The 9,477-nt window shown below is 31.0% G+C and overlaps 1 long non-coding RNA gene across 1 annotated transcript; it reads right to left on the reverse strand.

The window, feature by feature from the left end:
- Positions 1 to 2,301: 2,301 nt before the first annotated feature.
- Positions 2,302 to 5,258, reverse strand: LOC139526857 (uncharacterized). Its single transcript, XR_011665206.1, has 3 exons — positions 4,815 to 5,258; positions 4,093 to 4,186; positions 2,302 to 2,630 (listed from the first exon to the last, which is right to left on the reverse strand). It is a non-coding gene; the product is annotated as an uncharacterized lncRNA (long non-coding RNA).
- Positions 5,259 to 9,477: the final 4,219 nt, after the last annotated feature.

Raw genomic sequence — 9,477 nt, forward strand, 5'->3', positions numbered from 1 at the left:
TTACCTCAGAAGCTATAAAAAACTGTCTTGCATAAGCGTTTCCTTGTCGACACATTCCGTCTCGCCTCGTTAACAGTTTAAACGATTCTGTGTTTTTTTTTTTGTTTTATTTTTGTTTGTTTTTCGTGTTGTTTTCGAAAATTAAAAAATATCATTGAACAAATGTAATTCTGTAATATTTTAGGTATATTTTACCTTTCACAAAAATAGTTATATAATGTCTAACCCGCTGAACTGTATTTATGTGCACCTGTCAGGAGCTTGTTCTAGTTGTCGTTTGTTGATGTAGTTCATGAGTGTTTCACGTTTTTTAATTTGTTATAAGATACATTTCCTGTTTTACACTAGTCAGTTTCGGGCCTTTTATAGATTGATATTCGATGTGAGCAAGATACCGTGTTGTAGTCCGTACTTTGACCATTAATTGTTATCTGTTTACACATTGTGACTGGGATCGAGAGTTGTCTCATTGGCACTTAAACCACATCTTCTTTCGTTCTATATGGACACTTTTTTTACACTTTTTGTTTTACGAGAAAATGCCGACACCAGGTAAAAAAAAGAGATAGTATTTTTCAAGGTGTTCCATTGGTTGATACAGTTATGTTTAAAAGCTTTTATGTTCTTAATCTGATTGAATTTACATAGGAGTTTTGTATTTCCGTTAAATGCATCTATTTGAAATTTAGTATCTTTTAATTTTCTATTATAACTTATAGTTTGCATGAAAGACGATTAGAAAGCTTAGAAAATAATTTACATTTTTAGCTGATCTATTTTATGAATGAACGATGAAACTAATCGTAGAACTATCAGCAACACAATTTGGTGCAAAAAGAGACAATTATAACAATGCCCTTGCAAATATTTTTTCTTTTGTGCATCGATTTTGTATATAATGCGCAGTTTAAAGACACATCTAGCATACTGTATGGTCGTGGTCACTATTAATCGTGATTATCGATGATTATTTCTCAATTGATTTACTGTTACTAAACTTGTGGAACATTGTTGTTCATTTCACAGGTGAAAATACAATGCGTTCTCTAATTTGATACACATAACACATATGCAAACCAAAATCTTACTTTTTAATAGTCTTCTGTTGTTGGTCCATAATCGTACCGATTTTTAGATATTCATGATATTTTCGCGTAGATCACTTTTTTGTCAAAGTAGTTTTGTTAGAGAATAATTAAGAAAACTGTTTGGACGAGTATAGTGAAAATGATTCTATAAAGATTGAGATTGAATGTTAGTTAAATAAAAGAGGGGGAAAAGATACCAGAGGGACAGTCAAACTCATAGATCGAAAATTAACTGACAACGCCTTGGCTTAAAAAAGACAAACATACAAATAATAGTACACAAGACACAATATCTAAAAACAAAAGAATAAGCCAAACGAAAGCAACCAAAATTCTTGGGGTGATCTCAGGTGATCTGGAAGGGTAAGCAGATCTGTAAGCTCGTTACTGATTGTTACAAAATAGGGTGCCTGCCGTTGTTTTAATTTTTCATTATTGTTCTGCGGTTTGAATGTTGTGTCGACAAAACTATTTTGGTTTTGTTTGTGAGTTTCTCTTGTGAATGTGATTGGTGTTTTTGTGATGTATTTTTGTCACGTGGTGCAGTCATTTTAACGATATTGATTTTTAAATTGTCATAAAGTGGGAGGTTTGTCTAGCCATTAACAAGATTCAACCCACCACAAGTCCAGCAAGTCCAGAATTAGCAGTTGTTATTAAATAAATCATTTCTATAACATTTGACATTTGTATATTTGTTGCACTTCAGTGTTCCTGTTATTTCTTTGTTTTTCCTATTGTGGTTGGTGTGTTTCCCTCGGTTTTAGTTTGCAGCCCGGATTTGGTTTCTCTCAATCAATTTAAGACATTTGAAACACAACTGGTGGTAAGGGTTTGGGCTAGGGTTTGGGTTAGGTTGAAAGTTATTATATTCGAAGATATTTCAGGATTATATTTATTGAACAATTATAATTATTTTACTACTTATTATAAATCAGATTCACATTAAGAGTTGGAAAGTCTCATCTCCCTATTCATTATCATGCAAGCAGGTAACATTGTTAGATCAATTAATCACGGACCAAAAGTTAGTTTATTTTATTTGTTGTCTTTGAAGCGTTTTTTCCGAAATTTAGATAGTACTTATTGTCATTTAAAACAGATAAATGGACATGGACACATAGTGAACGACGGGTTTATGTTTTATTATTTTTATTTTTGCATATTCCAAATCCTTTGAAGGTTAAAAAAAAACAAGTTCTTTTACCTGAACACCATTTTATAATCATTTTTTTAAATAATTGTACAGTATACATTATTGTTCAACTCTGCACTATAATCCTTGCAATACGTACGAAAGGTTTTGATTATGAATGTTCATTTACAACAATTGTTATGATATGGAGCGGTCTGGTTTGCTCTACAGTACCGTATCATAACATTAGTAACTATGTGAGTAATCTCTTCTGCCTATCGTAATACACCAGGGTCAAATAAAGTTTCCAAAGATTGTTCATTCTTTTCTTTTGATCATTCATTGTTGAACACATGATCTGTTTAATAAAATATCAGTTATTTGTTTGATAACCCTGTATTTCTTGTCTGAAATTATAAAAAAAAATGTTTTCTTTGGTTAAACTTTACAATGCTTATGCTGAAGAATATGTACTAACAAATAAAAGGAAATACATTTTAAGAGATTTAAACAAATACGGAACAAGAATATGGAAAGATATGTGATAGATCAGTTGTTGTTTACAAATCTGCAATCAAAACCTTTCTAATTTGGCTCAAGGGATTTCTTAGTCCTGGAATTGTCAGGGGAAAAGGTTATCCTAATCCGACTCGAATATATTCAAAATGTTGTAACCACAATTACACATTTTTTTTTGGCAAAGGGAACTCTCATGAATAAAATAATGACAATGATACTATAGCTATTCATACTCGGAAATCGAAAACAACCTGACAAGCAATCATGGCAAAACACGATATACGAGTAAAAACAAATAAAAGTAAATTAAACATAACACAACAAACTAAAGACAACACAGCTTAAAGTTCACAAAATATCAAAAGTGATCTCATGTGCTCCTTTTCCATATTTGACACCAATCGTGTTGCTCAAATAGGTGCAAAGCCGTGGAAAACTAATCTGTGTGCATACAAACTGTCTCTTTTTAAAATGTTAAAATAAGGTATGTGCAATCTCCTATAGAAATCAAGTTATCAAATGCAATTTGTTAGTGAAAATGTATGAAAAACTACAAAGCATGACTCTAATAAAATCTGATATTAAAAGAAAGTTAACTTCAAATGATATAAGGAAAAACAACATACCATCAAAATAATATTATTGAATAAAAAAACACATAACGTTTTTGTGCTTTTTGTTGCATTTTTTTTAAGTGATTAAGATGATAACACAATATTGACTGTTGGACCCCTATTTTTTTTTTTTTTATCTTTTTACCTGTTATGCCTGTTTTTTTCACGCATCGTTGTCAAAATAAAGAAATTGGATTCGACTGCCATACAAGTGAGATATTTAGCTAGCTATAAAAAACCAGGTTAAGGCGTGTACCAAGTCAGGATTATGTACAGGTGTTATCCATTTTTTTTAATGTGTTTAAGCTTTACATTTTACCATTTGATTAGGGACATTACGTTTTGAATTTTTCTCGGAGTTCAGTTTTTTGTGATTTTACTTTTCACACCAACTACTGATAAGATGACGGCCTTTTTTACAGAAAAATTGCTTTATAATTGCAGGTACCTTGGATCATGTTGATTGATTTGTACAAGTTGTTTTTATTTAAAATTGTCGGTTTAGAAAGTTTTGATAATTTACATCAATACACTGGACATTTTACAAGACAAATTGGATTAGAAAAATACTTTTTAGTTGACCATTTCCTTTTAATTAAACTTATTGTAAACTAAATTTAGGATAATATTTATAACTACGAATCAACCGCTTGTGACCAATCATGGTTTTTTTTTAATAAATAAAAAGATATTGCACAACAATTTGAAATGGAAATGAATTCAGTTTAATCTTTACCTCTTATATTTTCTGCAATTATCTACAAACATCTTTCCCCAAACGGCAGTCAGGAGATACATTACTAAAATTCCTGTGCACCAAATTATAATTTCTGTAAATAAGTCATGTAAACATATGCATAATATACATGTGTTATCATATATCATATGTGCTATAATCAGGAATTATTTGATCAGCAACTTTTTTTGACACATTTGTATATGGGTACATTGTAAGTCTGTTAGGTAAGTATACATTTATACATGTAAACATCTTTTGTTATTTTAATTTTGTTTGGCAGAATGCTAAGCAAAAATCCAAATACAAAAAAGATTTGGACCAGACCTACGCTGTAGTCTACGGTGTCTGAATAATTACTGTTTGGCATTTAATAGTAAGAAGTGCATACAGTTTGCTCCAATATATCACTTAGTTAATGGATATACGGCTCTATTTGGTGATTGCTGTCATGTGAATAACATCAAAATTACCGACTGATTAACCAATAAAGTGGTAGTGATAAGTAAACAATAAAAAAACAAGTTGACCTGCAAAAAAAATCTTTGCTGATGTCAATAATTCTCTGTGAAAAGTTATCTCATTGGTAATTATCCATTATTTATCGTTGTTTTTTTATAAATATATAACCAGTAAACTAAACTGGTTAAATTTTTCAAAGTGCAAAATATATTGTCAACACTACAACACGTTTACTTTGGAAATGATTGAAATATACCAACTGTAATAGTTTTCATTCGGCAAATATCCCATCACTGCAGGTTTTTCCGTTGAAAATGTTACCATCGTTGATGTCTCCGACGTTAAAGGAAGTATACTTGATGTTAATGGAGATAGTTCGATATTTGACACCATCGTCGTTGAACTTGACGCTGTTTCTGGTAACGTCTCTGTTGATGCGGGTTGGTTTGAAAGCTGAAGTATTGCATTTGACGAGCTGAAATGGTCTGATTTTAAATCGGTTGTCTGAGACACCGACATATTTTGAAAGAACGTTTTAAAAGTTTCTGTTGTTCTTGATATCAGTTTGGTCACAGGGTTCTTTGATTGATTCATATTTAAAGACGAATACGAAGGAGAGTAAAACAATTTGATTGGTCTATAAATGTTTGTCTTATCATCGATACTTGAATCAAACTGTGAATTATCGTACGAAAGTCCCTTTATATATGTTTGCAGTGACAACTGAAGCCCCGTGTAATAGCTCACAGATTTTTCTCTTTCAAATTTGAAACTATATTCGCTGTAAAAAGTATTCAGTGGATACCTTGTCAAGGGATATTTTAAAGCTTTCGAAGTCACCAATACTATGTTTGATGAGGTGTCGTTATTATATGGTTTCACTATCTTTGTTACAACATTGACCGATGTGTCATCAATTTGCTTTAAGAATGTAGATGTAGTTTCTACTTTAATGTCTGTTACAGTTGACTCGAGGTGTGTGATGGTGAAGACTACCTTCTCATTTATAACGGAAAGTTGTTTGTCCTTTAACGTTGTAAATGAACGTATAGATTTACCTCGCGACGTTGGCGATGTTTTGAACAAAACATTTTCTGGACTAGAAATTTGTGTAGTGGGGAATAATGTTGGAAACTGTCGTGTTACTGATGATGATAATATATGTACTTTTGATTGTGGTGTGAAACAGTCATCATATTTGCCAACGCAGTTCCCTGCCAGACATCTAACTAACCCTTCCGGACATGGTGTAGTACTTGTACCTGTTATGAAGAAGATTGTGGTTTAAGATGGAGTCATTTAACAAAAAATTAGAAGCGACATTTTCAATTTATATTGAGAAAACAAAATACGATTTAAGTAAAGTTTCAGCTTCAGCACCATCATAAGTCAATCGTTTTGATCTATCGACATTTATTAATAAAGCAATTGGGGCAATGTGGTTGTAAGGCCCTAGTACTTCATTTACCCTAACACTAACCTGGATGCACCGATGATCTGAGTTAAAACCTCGCACATGCCAGATACGTTCGAATCGAAGTTAAATCGAATAAGATTGTTGCGGGTCTCTCCGGCATGCAGAACCAAGACAAACTTGTCTCTACGAAATAGACGGTCGCTCAGAATATGGCATTACTTTATAGAAAATCAATGAACTAAACAATTACATTTTGTTATGTCCAACAATTTATTGTACAACAAGACTGCAAATTCTTTCTTAGGCTCGCCTTAGACAAAGTAAAATATTGTTAGTTTGTTGTTCCAATAAGATTTGTCTACAAACTAGTAAAATTATGAAATAGCTTGTATCTGTACTTGATTGTGCTGATGTTTACCCGACCAGTCTGAATTGGTCTGAAATTTACATGATATAACTCGACAGTAATCATAACCATAAAGTCTGAACTTGGTCTCGACCAGTACTTAACGATTTTTATAGGTGGCTGAACCACTCTTGACTAAGTCTAAACCATGCTTGACATTGTTTGAACCATACCCGACCAAATTTTAAACAACCTAGAACTCTTTTTTTATATATATGTTGTCTTTCATCAAATCATGAATTTTATTTAGTGATTATTACCGATTGTTGAAAATCCAAAATGTATTCTATTTAGCAATGAAATTAAAATTTTGCAATTACCAAAATATCATTATCAACACTTTATTCATCGACACTTATAGGTATATTACCTCTAAAAGGAAAATAACCAAGTTAATAAGGTAAATGATTTCTGCATGTTCTGGTTGGATTTGAAAGTATCATGTAAGGTTTTGGTTAATTGTTTAAATTTTCATTTACATAAATGAGTTCTCATGGAATTACATGAATGATGTTCAGTAGTTGTTGTTTATTGATGTGGTTCATAAGTGTTTCTCGTTTCTCATCTTTTTTTGCATAGATTATAGTGTTGGTTTTCCCGTTTGAATGGTATTACATTAGTAATGTTTTGGGCCCTGTATAGCTTACTGCTCGGTGTGAGCCAATGCACCGTGTTGAAAACCGTCCTTTGGCCTATAACGGTTTACTTTTATAAGTTGTGACACCGATCGAGAGTTGTTTCATTGGCACTCAAACCACAACTTCTTTATATCTATGTCCATACAAATACTAGAATAATTAGCATTTTTCAGATATTTATTGTTAGTAACTGGATAAATGTTCACTGAAAAAACACTAACTTAAACCTGGTTAAAAATTGGAAAAGGACAGAAAGTCAAAAGAGAAAAAAATCATAAATGTAATTGGATTAAAAGTCACAGGTCAAAAAGCTACAACTGATTCGTTTATAATTGTTTGAATATATTACAAATGTATTAGAGAAAGATCTTAAAATAATCACTTTTTATTACATCTTTGAATGTAACAGTTAAGTAAGGAACGTGTTTATAAGCGCTGATAAATAAAGATGTATCAAATTTTAATCATGTTAAGGATACATATTTCTTTAACAATATAATTCATTTAAGTACCAAACCAATTTATAGACATGACATACAAGAAGCGCCTTAATCAGGTGTAACTACTTCAGTATATGTATGTTTTACATGCATAAATAAAACAATAAAGTTAGCTCGTAATCTGTTAGCAAACTGTATGAGAGAAAAGAGTTAGACATAACAATTATGTCTATATATATCTTTCTTTGTGGTAAGAGTCTTTGGTTTATGAAAAGGAGCTGGTTTCGACGGAATAGTCATAGCTTTCTAAAACATTAAATATCATGTACCCCCCCCCCCCCCTTCTCAAAAAAAAAAAGAAGAAAAAACAACAAAATATGGTAAAAGTCAGCATTAAGCCCGTTGTACAGTAACTTTTATCCTATATAATCAACCTATCATTATTGATTATTGATTATTAGCTTTTGAATTGTCCATTCCCTAGCTTGGATCGTCTTAACTTGTTTAATATTTTACGATATTTCTACACATTGATTCTACACTATGCTATGTGCTTTGTTAAGGGCATACGATACAGTCTTGATCCTGTATTTACAGTTCAATGCAAATTTCTATATAGGCTATTTTGTGCCTGAATAAATCAACAATGTAATAAATATACCTCCGTGTACTATTTTTTTAGTTAAATGAGGTCGAAATATTGTATATTAGCTCAAAATTCGGATTTGTGGCCGTATTTTTCTTTCGAAAGAAAAACATAACTTTTGTGTTTTAAAAGGTAAACACACATTGTTTTTTGTTAAATAATTTGTAATTTCTGTATTTTATAAGTATCATAAAAATTTATGCATTTTTGTTAATCAAATATTTATCAATTGGTCATCAATTGAAAAAAAGACGTCTTTTTTTGCTGTATAATTATCAAAATTAAAAAAATTGCACTATTTACAGTTTTATAAAATTTGGTCCAGGTAATCTCATAGGAAAAGGAAACAAAATGTCTTTTTAAAAAATAGGGGTCCATGGTCTTGTTTTCAAATTAAATCAGTTAGAATGATAAAAAGCAGTCGAAAATGCATCTTTTCCCGATATGTCATAGTTTGACGTCGTGAAAATAACATTTTACGTTATCAACGTTATTGCCTCCCCTGTAACTATATCGTATGCCCTTAAAACATCTGATACCTGAACTTACAGTTTAATTCATCAGAATGGTCACCGCACTCAAAACTATTATCGCATCGCAATTGTAAGAGAACACATTGTCCATTGGTACACTGAAATTGATCATTATTACATGATTCTACTGCTAATATATACAAAAGCAATGACCAGGAGTTGTACCTTTTCATCTGTACTAAAAAATATAACAAAAGACATGTAATAAAGATACAAGTTATATTACTTTAAATGTATGGTACACTTCTAATTTCGCTTTTTCTATGTTTCAAATACTCATACAAAACGATAAGGTTTCATATATTTAAGATGAAACATTTATAATAATATGTGTTTTACCTCTCAAATAGTTAATATTGCCCAAACGTAAATGTATTTTAGAAATATGTTTGTGTATATACATGTACTTTTAAAACATTATAAGTGAAGACATTGATGATCAATATATTATAATAAAATTTAATCGATGTGTGAAACAATATAAAAATACTAAACGATGCAAGCACATATTTTTTGCGACAACGACAATCTTCGCCTGGTGATATAAAACTCTTAATATAATACAAATTCAACCACAAAACATTTAGGAAAAAATCTAATCTATGATATTTCATGCCAAAACAAAATGCTGACTACTAGACTAGTTATCTCTTCATATGTCCAGTGTTTTGTCTGCTTTCGAATCAAAATATTGAATCCGTATTTTGGCACAAAGTAAAAAAGCTGAAATAAGTTAACTACATCAGTGCACATGACATATTTGAACTAAAAGGTCAATATGAATTTATTTAAAATCAATTCTTGTAGTTGAAAATTATTGTTATGAACGTAAACGAGATCAAG

Source organism: Mytilus edulis, chromosome 6 (genome assembly GCF_963676685.1).
Source record: "Mytilus edulis chromosome 6, xbMytEdul2.2, whole genome shotgun sequence".
Classification (NCBI taxonomy): Eukaryota; Metazoa; Mollusca; class Bivalvia; order Mytilida; family Mytilidae; genus Mytilus; species Mytilus edulis.